Source organism: Dermacentor albipictus, unplaced genomic scaffold (genome assembly GCF_038994185.2).
Source record: "Dermacentor albipictus isolate Rhodes 1998 colony unplaced genomic scaffold, USDA_Dalb.pri_finalv2 scaffold_28, whole genome shotgun sequence".
Classification (NCBI taxonomy): Eukaryota; Metazoa; Arthropoda; class Arachnida; order Ixodida; family Ixodidae; genus Dermacentor; species Dermacentor albipictus.
The window spans coordinates 648,312-663,392 of NW_027225582.1; the positions used below are offsets into that span (position 1 = coordinate 648,312).

The following is a 15,081-nucleotide window of genomic DNA, read 5'->3' on the forward strand; positions in this document are numbered from 1 at the left end:
CATATCCACTCACGGGGATTGCCCAAGAGTCGGACAGACTTTACGTATGTGTTCAGGTAATAAATTTATAAAAGCAGAAGTTGTTTTTGTTGTTGTTCCTCACTGAACAGGTGCAAAGAACCCTGGGGGATCGGCCATAAATCGGGTGGTGCAATGGTTAAAAAGAAAACAAAACTAATAATACGAAATTTCAGGAATATAATTGCTATCAATACTAGTAACCGAGACTTGCGTGGAATAAATTTAATGTGATAAAAACTCTATTGTATCTACATGTTACACAATTTTCATTACAAAAGAAAAAATAAACAAGGTTGTAGCAAGGTCGATCCAACTTGGTCGCGAAGATTCGGGCGAAAAAACAGCCATGAGTCAGGACGGCGTCGTCGACAGCGTCGACATGACACCGGAAGAGATGCTCGCTTGGCGCGAGAAATTTATTTACTCCGACACCAAGAAGCCTTCGCCCACCTCGCCCAGCACCCTCGAAACTCCACCGCAAGTAAGCCACATTCTTCCTCGTCCTCCTCCACTTCCAGCCGCAGAGTACAAAATAATTCTTCGTGTACACGGTGGCGTCAACTGCGCCAACATACATCCAGTCTCTCTCCGCGACATCGTCATCAAGTCCACTGGTCTCTCCACGGCTGCAGCATCGCTAGATCGACTCCGGGCCAACGAGATTAACAACACAATCATCATAAGCACTCCCTGCATGGACAGAGCTGATCGATATTTGAAGATCGCCACCCTCACCTTCATGGGCAAGAGCTACGATGTCTCCACGCACGTGGCAGACCCCAAAAATTCATGTAGGGGTATCGTCAAGCTACCGGCCTCCCTGGTAGAAGTTAACGTGTTGGCTAACGTTCGAGAGTCCAATCCAGCAATCCACATCCTAGCTGCTCGAAGAATGGGCTCCACAGACTCCATCCTGGTCACTTTCGAAGGCACAAAGGTCCCCTTCCACATTGACTACCTCCGCACAGACCTCCGCTGCCGACCATACCGACAAAAAATGGCTGTGGCTTAGGTAAGGTTAAGCCCAGGATGCGAAGCATACTAGCCTTTATTTTAGTTGTTGAACCACTGTTTAGCTTGGTGAACTGCTGTTGCTTGGCTATATTTGGTTCGGCTAGACGAAGAAACAACTCATGCGTTACTCTGCTTCGCCTTGGACGCCCCGCATTGGACGCGGTGAGCGTCGAGCAACGCAGCGTTCGGCGCGGCAACGAAATGTGTGCCTGAGCAAGCGACGCACGCCTGAGCCTTAGAAACAGCTCGTTTCTAAGGCAACACCGCATTCACTAGAGGCGCTTTTGTACCGCTTTGAAGCATCGTACTCGTGGCTCAGTGGTAGCGTCTCCGTCTCACACTCCGGAGACCCTAGTTCGATTCCCACCCAGCCCATCTTGCAAGAGTTGAGCCAAAGCCACTTCTCCTCTGTCGTGACGTCACGGTGTCACGTGGTTTCAAGGCGACACCGCCGCGCCTGAGGAGCTGGGTTGAGCTCTCGTAATATGCTGCGCATAAAAAGTGGAGGCGTGTACTAAGTGCCGGCAGCTTGGCCATCGCCAAGATGTCTGCCCCAATGTAACCATATGTCTCTGCCCAAAATGCGACACGCCAGATCCTCCTCAGGACCACAGCTGTACTCCCACTTGCATCATCTGCAACGGAATACATGACACTGGTTCCTCAGAGTGCAAACTTCGTTACAAACCACGGACACCGCCCCCGGCACCTCCAGATTCTAGATTGACTCTTCCGGCCAGGAACACTGTACAGGCCCCCAATCAACGCACTGGACAAGAGAAGCCGCAGAGCAGCTCTGGCCGCAAGAACACTGCAGCATCAACGCAGCTCCCACCATCGAAGCAAGCTTGGCCTCCGCTGACTCCACGCAACGAGGAGAGACCGCCCATCAACCATACAAAGGTGAGCTGGGCAGGAGTAGTCTCCCACAATAGCAGGTCCTCACAAGATGCTGATAGCTCTCTCATCAAATACTTGTTAAATCAGAACGAAATGCTTAAAAACGAAATCAAGCAGCTCAAAACAATGCTCCACCCCCCTATCGAAATCACTGACGCTCCTGCTGCTACTTCCAAACCACTGACACAAACGCTTGCGCCCACACTCACACGTCCTCCGCCAGAACAAATGGACACTCTTGCATCCGCTGCTACGAAGGAAGCCGCAACTCCAATGCCGCCTTCATCACACACGCAGCCCCCACCGGCAAAAAGGAAGAGTGCCGAAATAACAGACACCGAGAACACCGTTGAAAACGCCGTATTTGTACTCACTGGCCGCATGGACATCCTCGAAAACAAACTTGTTGCCCTTGAAAATCGGCTTCAGGGCAAGCTTGACGCACTTATTTGTGAGACATCTGCACAGTTTTGCCGGTTCCAAGAGCTAATCGACAGCTGGGGAATACGCTCCGCGATGTCACAAGTTCCCATCCTTCAAAACGACAATAATGATGAAGCCAGCCCGTAGTCTAGTTATTTAGCAGTGGAACTGCAGGGGGTTCCGCAACAAGCGCGCACGCCTAACACTATTTCTACATAGTCTTAACGAGCACCCTGACATTATAACTTGCAGGAAACACACGGGAAAGTCACGCTTCCTGGATACAACACATTTCAAGACCCTCGCATAGACAAGCCCAACACTGCCATACTAGCGAGACGACATCTTTCTGTTAAATGGGACACATTCAGCAGTACTCGAATCCCCCACGATTTCATCAAAATTCTACCTCAAAGGCACAAACAACCCACCCTATGCGTGTTATGTTTATAGCCCTCCCAATGCTCGACAACACCGCTTTGAGCACATGCTTGCTCAGGCCAAAGCTAACGCTAATAAACAGCCGCTAGTCGTAACGGGCGACTTCAATGCCCCCCATCAAATGTGGGGCCACTCCGCATCCACTCCTAAGGGAAGAGCTCTATGGCAGCACATACAGAATCAAGGTTTCACCATCTACAATGACTTTACTCTTCCTACCCGGCTAGGAAATAGCGTCAGTAGGGATACATTCCCTGACCTCACCCTAACTCACTGCATCACTCAGGCGACCTGGCAAAACCTCCAAAACAACTTAGGAAGCGACCATTACATCCTCGAACTCCGTGTAAATTTTAAGCACAGACCGCTAGCCACAAAACCACTAAGGCTTACCAATTGGACGGAATTCAGAAATTCTCGCTGCAACACTAACGAGGAAACCATTACCGACATTGAGCAATGGGCGAACGCCTTGCAGGCAGACGTAGACGCCCATACCACCACTCTCCCGCAAGACACATCCTTGGCCACAATTGACTCCAAGCTACTACACATGTGGGAAGAGAAGCAAGCCTTACTTAGGAAATGGCTAACAGCACGTTACAATCATAAACTCCGAATCAGAATCGCCAAATTAGACTCTCAGATCCAACAATACGCTATAAAATTGGCGGCACAGCAATGGACTCAGGTTTGCGAAGGAGCGCATGGTAATCTCAGCACTAAAAGGACCTGGCGATTGCTCCAGCACCTGCTCGACCCCACCACATCTAGGACGCACAATAACCACCAGGTGAATAAACTGCTGCATGAACATGCAGCCGACCTGCCGACCATGTTCCGCAACCTGGCCTTCAAACATATGCCCCCTCCTACGCAAATACCCATGCCCGACTATGCTGGTGAACCCAATGAGGAGCTTTGCAGTCCCATCACAGAAACGGAGGTTCGACATGCCCTCAACCAAGTGCAAACCACCACGGCACCAGGCCCAGACTCTGTGACTAATAAAACGCTTCGGAACCTCGATGAGCAATCCATAAGCAAACTCACCGAGTATTACAACCACTGTCTCGAAGTGGGAGAGATACCCCAACAATGGAAAGCAGCCAAAGTGATCTTCATTCCAAAGCCGAATAAGCCAATTCACATTGATAACATCCGTCCAATTTCTCTCCCTTCATGCATAGGGAAGATCTTGGAGCACGTAATCCACCTACGCCTCTCCAAATATATTGAACATAATCACTTGTTCCCTTCGGAAATGACTGGCTTTCGCAAATCTCTTGTCAGGATGTCATGCTAAGGCTCAAAGAAGACATTATCGAACCGAGCGGCGCACGTGACACACAAGCGTTGGTCGGCCTCGACCTCAAGGGCGCCTTCAACAACGCGTCCCATTTGGCCATACTACGCGAACTTAGCAGTTTAAACTGCGGTGAGCGAATCTATCGCTATATACGTAGCTTCCTCACGAAGCGCACTGCGACGCTACAATTAGGCAGCGAGCAATCTGGCCAAATAAGTTTAGGAAGCACTGGCATGCCCCAAGGGGCAGTACTTTCCCCCCTCCTCTTCAATTTGGCTATGCGACCTATAGCTTTCACTCTCAAGAAGATTCCTGACCTCCGATTCACACTGTACGCGGATGATATTACGCTGTGGATGACCGGAGGTTCTGACGGGCACATCCAAGACACCATCCAAGCAGCAATTGATCAGGTCGAACAAGTAGTTAACGAGTTGAATCTCAGGTGCTCCCCCACCAAATCACAGCTTCTCCTTCTGCGCCCCACGTCACCCCCGAATATCCAACTCACGATTGAAGGGCACCCTATACCCCAAGTAGACAGGATAAGGGTCCTAGGATTACACCTCCAATGTAACCGAACAAATCAGCATACCTTGCAAGCACTACAAACAATGGTGGATAATACGCTCCGCCTGATAGGGAGGATTTCTAACAAACACGGAGGGCTTCGAGAGAAGAAGCTAATTCAGCTAATCAAGGCTTTTGTCTTAAGCAAAATCACCTTCGCACTACTGTATCTCTCCCTCTCTAGGCAGGAATAGGATACTGTGAATTGCTTGATCCGCAAGATACACAAAGTCGCTCTTGGTGTTCCAATTAGAGCTTCCACACAAAGGGTGATGGCCACGGCCACAATAAATACCCTTCAAGAATTAACCGAAGCACATCTATCATCGCAATACCACAGACTCACCACCACTGAAGCTGGGCGTGAGATCCTGAGACAACTTCATCATGCTCCACCATTCAACGAGAGCAAGCGACATCAACTTCCTCCGAACATACACGGCCAATACCACATCCAGCCCCCACCCAGAAACATGCACCCCGAATTTCACGTCAAACGTCGCAAACTTCGAGCCAAGGCGCTACAACGCAGCTATGGACAGGCTGAAGGAGTCTACTATGTGGACGCTGCAGCCTACACCACTAAACATCGTTATGCTCTAGCAGTCGTAGACAACCAGGGCAACACTGTTCAGCATCACTCAAGACCACCTCGGCGGGCAACGCGGAAGAGGCCGCCATTGCACTCGCATCGGGGATACCCGATTGCGACGTCATCATTTGTGACTCTAAGACTGCTATCCGGAATTTCAGTAACGGCTACATTAACAACCTCGCGCACTCTCTACTTATAGCTCACCCACCAGAAAACGACATCGCTCTCGTATGGACTCCAGCACATCAAGGACTCCATGGCAACGAAATGGCTCGTGCCGCTGCTCGAGGATTCACGGACCGAGTGGCCGCAAATATGGGCCTAAATCTAGAATCCCATGACTCCCAACAACACACCAATAAAGACACACTCGTCACATTCCATGAAATTTGCACACATTACAGACACCAACGCCTTACGTATCCACCTCTTTCTGTGTCTAGAACGCGCCAGAGAGAAATACTGTGGCGACAACTACTAACTCGCACTTTTCTTACCCCACGCACTTTGCACTTATTCTTTCCCGCCACTTACCCGACACCCAAGTGTCGCTTTTGCCCTGTCCCGATTGCAGATCTCTCCCATATCATGTGGCAATGCCCCATCAAAACTCCCCCCCCCCCCCCCGCATACTCAAATCATTAATTAGTAGCGAGGAGCTGTGGGAGACTGCCCTGCGCAGCTCCGATGCCACCCTACAGGACCGAGTCCTGAGGTGGGCTGAGGAGGTAGCGGAGGCCTACCACGACTGGTAGACGTACTTCTAGCCACATGATGTGGTGACGGACGCCTGCTGGCACTGGAGTACTTGGACCCATCGCTACTAGATACTTTTCAGTTGTAAAACTCCGCCTGGGAGCGGCGCGAGAACGTGACCCTCTGCCGTCTCCTCTCGCGAGGTGGCGCTGCCGCCACGGTTGGCCCGGTTGGCTACAGAAGCTTCCCAAGGCAGCAGCGCGCCGCCGACTCAATGCCAGTTTTTTCTTTTCTTTTGCTGCTTTTCGTGGCGCTAAGTATTCAAAGAATAGCATTTTTACATTGTGCACTCTGTAAAAAGCAGCTAATAGGTGAATGAAGAGGACAGTGAGGCTTTTCATTTGTGGCATGTTTTATGTACAGATGAAAAAAATGATAGGACCGGTACAACGCCGGATTGATGAATCTAAGCATGATGCATCGATATTCACAAAAGACACGCTTTCTTGGTTGCTACAGCTACCTTGTGACTGCTTTCTAGATGACAGTTTGTATCCCTGGAGTAAAAATGCATCCGCATAACAATGAAGAAATTCAGTACTTCGCACGTGAACGCGAACAGATGCTCGGCACAACCAAGAAGAGAAAGGCAGCACCCCTCTAGATCATCTAAAACCTTCCAAAATATCTCTCCGCAAAGGCCTGCCTCATCCAGGGAAGCTGACACACTTTTGTTAGCAGTTTTCATAAAGCCCAGCATCTTTGGCGTCGGGTGCTTTAAGGAACCTTGCTTAAAACTTCTGCAGTCAATTAAGTAACTGTCGCAGCCAACTGCTGGGATTTCAAAGCTTATGTCCGCTATGCATAGTTCACATGGTGCGCCCTTTCTGACTTTATGAATGACATATCCACACAGATAATAAACAGCATTGTCCCTTAGGTTTCCTCGAGCATAATTGTGTTCATTGCAAGCACATTCTGGTGAGCTGCTTGGCTCCAGGCAACTTATAAAAGCCGCCTCAATGGCATTGCGAAAACTTTTGTTTTTTTTTACTGGCAGGCTTCTCTCATCTGCTTAAATGTGTCGATGACGCCGACGAGCACAGACAGGGCCTGACATACCTTCCACACTAGCAGGTAGCGCTGTTTTAACAGGTGTATACAGGCTTAGAAGGCGGAATCTGCGGGAAGTTGATTACAGTAGGATGGGACTCATCACAATCGAAGGAACGCACTAGTCCAATCTATTGCTGAAAAAACATGAGTGAGGGAATTTCCCAGAAAACAGTGCAACGTGTATGCAGTCACAACAGGTGCCGACAGGTGTCACAACAGGTGACCACCAACAGGTGGTCAGGTGCCGCGGCGGAGTTTGACAACTGAAACTAATCTAGTAACGTTGCTTGGACCTCCCTCTCTCCCCCCGACCCCTCCCCTCTCTTAAAAGGGGAATAAAGTTCATTCATTCATTTATTCATTCGGGCGAAAAGCGGTTCGGTACAAATTGTCACCGACATCAGCAAGGGTGGTTGTGGGGTGCAGGGGCGGAGCCCCGCCGCGATGACGTATCATCATTTTCTTTTTTTTTTCTTGTTTGGCGGCGCGGTCGGTGTGCGGCGCTTCAGTTCGGATCAGGGTATAGGGTGCCTCGATGCGCGCGCCCCCCTCCGCCACTCGGAGCGGCGGAGGGGGGCGCGCGCATCGAGGCACCCTAGATCAGGGTAAGGTCCCTCTATAACATTATTGAGGGACTTTAAATCAGGGACTCACTCACTCCACGTGAGCGAAAAGTCGGCGCGCGTATCATATTCACGGCGCGCGTTTTGTTTCGCTTGTGAATGCGCGGACTGCAACGATGAGCGAGCCTCTCTCCCATGGCTACCTGAAGTCAGACGATGAGCTTTTTGAGAGGCCCTTGGCTGCCGTCAACGAGAGGTATGCTGTGCGTACATCAGGCGACCTGAACAAGCCGTCTAAATGTAAGGATGTATCGACTGCTGCTTAATGTTTCGCTCTGTGTGTAGATTTATCATTGTAAAATGCAGTAGTAATTCTAACCAGGGGCTCAACCTGGCAGAACGACTTGTTTTCAGTTGCAGTTAGTGCGCAACACTTGACAATTGATTCATCTTGATTCGGCTTTTTGAAGATCGGTTGTATATTGTTCTGGTTACCGCGACATGACCCATCTTCAGAAATTCTGATAAATGTAAAAATAACTGAACTGTTATTTTTCGGTTTCAGTCATGATTACAACCGCGTATGCAAGGTAACCATGACTACAAAAAAATGAAAAAGTCTGCCCCTGTGCTCTTTACATATTTGCTTTGAATTCAAGACAGAGCTGCGCGTGGGTGTTTGTTTTGTATGCATCTGCACTTTCTTTTTCATACTGAGAAAGCAATCGTGCGCAACACGAGACACGAATTTCGGTGGGGCTGTACTATGGTGGCTACAACGGCCACCATAGCTGTATTCCCTGTCGTGACACGGCCGTGTGTGCCATCCGTGGTCCTGCTACAAGGCACAGGCCTGATATTGAACTCTGTATATGAGAAGCTGAATCGTCAGCGTCGAGCTTTTTTTGTCGTGTTATATTAAAATCCCAAGGCTCAACCAAACTGTAACATGTTGGTTTTTTGGCGCTGCTTGCAAGTTGTTACTTAAAACCACACAAAAAAGTCTGGGAAATTAATAAAATGAATTATTATTATTATGGCTGAGGAGAGCCAGAATTTCTAGCCAGAGGCATGCAGATCTTAAGGTTTCTTTGCTGCCCATACACAAGAACTAAAGCCAGATTCAATATTGCCTTCTGCCATGCATAAAACTAGGCGCCGTCATTAAATCGTCTTTATTGTTTATTTTCAGACAATGTCGTCTTCTCCACAATCCATTGCGGATGTCAAATCTCTGGGGAATGTGCCATTTCGAGTTGTGATGGAAACAGTCAGTCTGCATGTTCAGAATGGAATGCTACAAGAAGACTCGGGGAGAAAAAGAAGGCCAGGTATGTTACATGGATTCACTTGCAAACACTTCAATCTCATGCAGATATCCAGCAGCCTTCCAACTCAAAGGTTGTGTGCAAGCAGTGTAAAGAGGATACTTCGCGACAGCTGTTTCTAACTTATTTTCCCTTATACAATGCCCCTTTCAGGGCCCTCAGGTTGTTCCTAGTAAATGAATATATTTAGGAAAAGACCATTATGGCTGTGTACCAGGCACATAGCCGGTGGTTGGAGTGGCCCAGTCCCCCAAGAAATCTTCAGTTTTGCTGGGACGTCCTTTACCACCTCTCCCACCTGTGGCGTTTTCCCCTCCGCCATCCCCCCTTCCCTCATTCAGTAGTTGCGAGCCAAACATAATCCTGGCTACATGCCCGGTTTGAACTATGGATGCATGTCACTGTTGTTGTTTGTACTTACCAAAGCCGCATGATGTTACAGTTGACCAGTGTGTCTTTTAACATGCATGTAAAAACACCAGAAATAAATATACTTTATTTAATTTACAGGATTCAAGCACCACTGACGACTGACTGGCCGAAGGAGGTGTACGAGAAAAAGTAAATGAACCTCGAAGGCGCAAAAAAGAGGGTTCATGAGACTTTTCCCCTTTCCGTAGAACGGCTATGTAGTACGCACCATACTAACGACTGATGCACCATACATCAGGTCGCATGTTTTGGCTACATGATGGGCAAAAACTAGACAGCTCAACATTGACTGTTTCGAGTTCCACGATACTAAAGTACATGTTGAGACTAATTGAAAAATACTAGCTGATAAATGCTAAGTTTAGACGATTGCCTATTGTGCATTCCTGTTCCTTATGCAACCCCTTTTTTGTATCCCCATTTCCATAGGGTGCCATTGAAAAATGTTTTAAGTCTGGATAATGAAACAGCTCCCTCAAGTCACTAGTATCAGTATGTATGCCTAAACCATTTCGCTGAAAGGGTAGTTCTCATAATTGCCCTCGAAAATGGCCAGTTTGCCCAGCCTCTAATTCTAGTCACAACTGTTGAAGCACTCTTGGCGAAATTGCTCTACTGTGTAGGTAACCATGCTTCACATTTTCAAAATAAACTCTTGGTGCACATTAGGCATTCTCTCAAATGTGCTTTATTCACAGTCGATGCATATTCCAAGCACACTACTGAACTTTTCTTGAAGTAACCACCAGACAAAAATGTAATAACATGTTTTCATATACAATAGCTGCTATAATAAAATGTTAAAAGGAAAGTATAAAAGCAAGCACTTTCATTGAAGTATAGAAGGGATGCAACTTTACAAACAGTTTTATACACATACATTGAAAGCACAAGCCTACAAACATGTAGGCTTGTGCTTACAAGCCTACATGTGAACCAGTGAAGAGCCACCGACACGAAACATTAAGGCAGTATTTCCACACATACACAGGCATTGCCAGTGTCGCAATTACATGACTCTAATGGAGTCTAATATGAAACATAGCATATTAATTTTAAAAGCTCTAAACATTCTAAAAAATATTCACACATATTTACTGATGTCCAAACACTCTGCTTAAAGGGACACTAAAGTGAAAAAATAAATCAGTTTAGACTAATGAAGCATTCTTTGAGAACCCTGCAGGCAGTCATTTCAAAAAATTGTTTGAGTATTAGATGAGAAAATAAAGATCCAAGTATCAGTATTTGAATTTCTCGCCGAAACATCAGCGCCGGTACGGCAGGGTGACGTCAGGGACTCCAAAGTATGTTTTCGCATTTGGGACGCGTTGACTGAATAAATGTTCCCGAAACTTGCCATGTTTAATATTTGGTTCCTTTAGAACACAATGTAGTCAATCTGTACCGCTACATATAGTTAGTAGGCCCTAGAAGATGCCATCAAAATCCAAGACGTCACAGCTAGCCCCCAGGTGCGGGAACGTAAGTAGGCGTCGTCACGCTTATTTTGTTCTTGCGCTTTTTCTGGCTTACCAAACGTCTTATCTTTGTAAAAAAAAATAAATGATGGGGTTTTACGTGCCAGAGCCACTTTCTGATTAAGAGGCACGCCGTAGTGGAGGACTCCGGAAATTTTTACCACCTGGGGTTCTTTAACGTGCCCGTAAATATAAGTACACGGGTGTTTTCGCATTTCGCCACGACCGAAATGCGGCCCCCGTGGCCGGGATTCGATCCCGCGACCTCGTGCTCAGCAGCCGAACACCATAGCTACTGAGCAACCACGGCGGGTGTATCTTTGTAAGAGTAGTGTCTTTGGTGTTGTAAAACGGTAATTTACTGATGCAGAAGAAATCATTTTTCACTTTAGTGTCCCTTTAAGCCCAAGTTATGCATGGTAAAAATTGAGTTTTGTAAAGTTCGCACTTCCTTAAAAAATGAAAAAAAGAACACTGAGTGGCAATTGATCTCTAAAGTTTTCCCCTGATCCTTTCCTAGCAGTCCGAGCCAAAGCTCCTGTGAAGAATCAACGAATCAATGGCAGAGTGACAGCACACTATAGGCGCCTTCTCTTTGGAAGAGGCTTCAGAGACGAGCATCGATCCCTTTGTCGGTGAGCCCCGAATGATGTGAAGGCCAGAACTCTGTGGCACAGATTCAGCCAACTTACGGAAGGTGACTTGCAATAAGCCCCTAGCCTCCAACATTGTTTGAACGTCGTGACAGCAGTAAAGGAGGGAACTGCACTTTTCAAGTTCCTCGGTTATATATTTGCGCAACTCCGAGACTTAGGGGGCTGCTGTCCCAGGAACCATAGCAACCAAAGGCTGTAAAGGCACTTGACAAAAGCTTGGCTCATTGGCAAAGGGAATGTCCGGCTCTGATACTGCTGTACCGAGAGCCTGTGAAGACACTCCAGAAGGGCTGGGCTCATTGACAAGGGGAATCTCAGAACCTGTTTCTGATTCTAGACAGCTTCCAAGTGTAATTTGCGGTCGACTGGGGTAACTCTGCGGAAGAGGAAAAGCGCCACCTGTCGCTGTACTTAAAAACAACACAAAAGTGTTTGCATGGGTGGTACTTGTGCTTTCTGAAGTCAGGGCAGGTACACAATGGCTTGGTGAAGTCGACTGTGTACACATCATCATCACTTCTTTCAGAATGAATCGAGAACATGCCTTCAATGGGCAGCTCTTTTATGTCTGTGTGGGTGTATTCCTCTGCGTTAACGAGCCGTCTCAGCATATGCTAAACAAACCCGTGAGGCCGGTTGTGCAGGTATGCAGGAATATTTTCGCTGTACTGTCTGTACACTGATGACTGCATCCTTGCTGCCTCATGGAATTTCACTTCTTTGCCGGGTAGGTAACCATGGACGACAGCTGTGATTAGGGATGTTAACGACCGCTTCACACTGGCACTTTTCACATACTGTGGCTTTAGCACCCTGTTTTAGGCCTCAATGACGTTATTTGTGGTCAAGACAACATCAAACTCCAGCCTGTAAGACATGACCCACAGCTCCTTTACAGAGAGCCACACTGCTTCAAAGTAATTGCGGAGTTTTTCGTTTTTCCATTACTCTGAGGCCACAAGGACTTCAAATGCCTTGTCAAACTCATCCTGATTTGAAGCACTGGCTAAGCGTTTCACGAGTCTCAGGGCCTCATACGGATTGGATATGCTGTTTTCCTTTCTGCGCAGCCACCTTTGCCATGCTTGTAGTCTATGGAAGTCACATATGGAGATTTGACTCTCTGGGAACACTTGCTTGATGGCACTTATTTCGGCCATGCTGTAATCTACCATCCAGTACTGTGGGGACCAGTTATCACACCACTGCTTGAAAACGTCTAAAGCATCAGCGATACAGTGGGTCGTCTCAAGCTGTACGATAAGCACACCAGCTGGTGTGTATCCCGACGGCGTTTTCACAACAAGCAAGAAAAGTGGTAAGGCATAGTCACTAGTCTTATGTGTTGCGTCCAGGCAAACTACTGAGCCTCCATACTTTTTAAGCATGTTTCTCACGAATTTTGTCTGGAAGCAGAACAGCAACGTGTCTTCACACTCGCTGGTAATGCTCTCTTCCACGTTGTTCGAGTTGTTGCTACCCACGCAGCTGCGTGCTGCATACGGCCGATAGACAATGGAGGATTCGGGTTGCTCACCCTTGATCTTTTCAATAAGGATGCTAGCATTCTCTTGATCAACTGTGCTGAAGTGGTCTTTCTTAAGAACAGCTTGGATCTGGTTGCTGATATCACGATGTGTTAGGAAAAAGGCCCTGCAACTGCTATCAGGCTTTCCTTGTTTGCAAAAAGTAGGTCGTGCACGTAATAGTGCAGGCACTTTTTCACATCTGATACAGATGTAATTCCTTCCCTTGCCAACATTGAATTCACTCAGCAATGTTCCTGTCCATATTTTGGCTAAAAGATTCCATGTCCTCGAAACCATGGTTACGATGGGAACCGCAGTTGGCAATTGTAATGTATGTCCGCGTCTCTTTGGCCACAGCCTGCCGCTCTGCGTCAAGCGCCTCCTGCAGCTGCTTGGCCTTGTCTGCTTTCAGCCGACCCTCTTTTGTCTGGCCGCATGGCTGGGGAAGGTCCACCTAGAAAGTAGGCATTGTTACGTATACTGAGCATACTTTACGGTTTAAAACAGCGCGACAAGATGAGAAGAAAGTGAAGACGAGACAGAAGACAGCGCTGAACTAACAACTGGATTTATTTCCACTTGTCTATTATATATACACGTGGGAAATACCAAACTAAGCAGAGTGCGAAAGATAAAAAGAGTACAACACATAGAGTCTCGGCTTGGATGCCGAGACTGTATGTGTTGTACTCTTTTTATCTTTCGCACGCTTTTTTTTTTGCTATTTCCCAGGTGTACTCGTATATATACTGGAAATAGTGGAAATAAACTTTCTGTGGTTAGTTCAGTGCTGTCTTCTGTCTCGTCTTTACTTTGTCCTCATATTGGCACGCTGTTTTAAACCATAATGATCATTGCTGTTTGAGCTAGTTGGTTAACTAGCTCAAAGAAACCTTTCATTGAGCACACGTCAACCAAGTCTAATGTGCCCCGTCTTATGCCACGACAAATTTGTCTGCACTGCGCACCAAGGACAACAGGAAAAGCCGATATTAGGGAGTTTTATTAGACCGTTCTTTAGCCCCGATAACGATACCATAACGATGCACAACGTGTGTTCAAGGCTGTCAGAGGGGAGAGGAAGCATCCTTATCGGGTCCCTCTACAAAACTCCCTACTATCACCAGAAGTAGAAGCAATGATAGTAGACATCAGCTACAAATTTCTCACGAGCCATGCACTGCAAGGACAATGTAATAATTTTTGAAAACTGCTTGTTTCGTGTCTGCTTGCAGACCTAAATGCCATGATAAAGGTCCCCAGAGGATAACCCGCGAACATCTTTTACTTGTGGTTGCATATTACGGACCTGGAAATCTGGGTACAATTCAATCCACTTCAAATTCATTGTTGCTGCACAGCCTTTCTTCTTTGTGCCTTGGATGTTCATTCGCTTCTTCTCGTACACCTCCTTCAGCCAGTCAGTGGTGCTTGAACCCTGTAAATGAAATCAAGAATATTTCTGGTGTAAACCTAAAGTAACCTAACCTAAAGAAACATAAAGTACATCCTCTTTACACTGCCTGTACACAATCTTTAAATTTGGAACGCTGCTGGATATCTGCATGAGACTGAAACTTTTGCAAGTGCATCACCATGTAACATACCTGGTCTTTATTTTTCTCTCGAGTCTTTTTGTAGTATTCCGTTCCAAATATGCAGACTTTGACGGTTTCTTTGACAACCACAAACGGTACATTGTCTAGAGAGATTCTACACACGGAGTGGATCACAGAGAAGACGACATTGGCTGAAAATAAACAATAAAGACGATTTAATGAAGGTGCATAGTTTTAAGCATGGCACAGGGCAATATCAAATCTAGTTTTGGTTTGTGTAATGTAATGGCAGCAAAGAAACTAAGATGCGCTGCCTCTAGCAAGAAATTCTGGCTCTCCTCAACAAGAATAATAATTATTATCACTATTATTATTAATTACCCATACTTTTTGTATGCTTTTAAAAAGTGACAACTTAAAAGCAGCACCAACATGCTACAGTTTGGTT

At 46.9% G+C, this 15,081-nt stretch overlaps 1 long non-coding RNA gene across 1 annotated transcript; it reads right to left on the bottom strand.

Moving 5' to 3' along the window:
• Positions 1-13,312: 13,312 nt before the first annotated feature.
• LOC139052631 (uncharacterized) lies at positions 13,313-14,811 on the bottom strand. Its single transcript, XR_011509997.1, has 3 exons — positions 14,682-14,811; positions 14,384-14,512; positions 13,313-13,528 (listed from the first exon to the last, which is right to left on the bottom strand). It is a non-coding gene; the product is annotated as an uncharacterized lncRNA (long non-coding RNA).
• Positions 14,812-15,081: the final 270 nt, after the last annotated feature.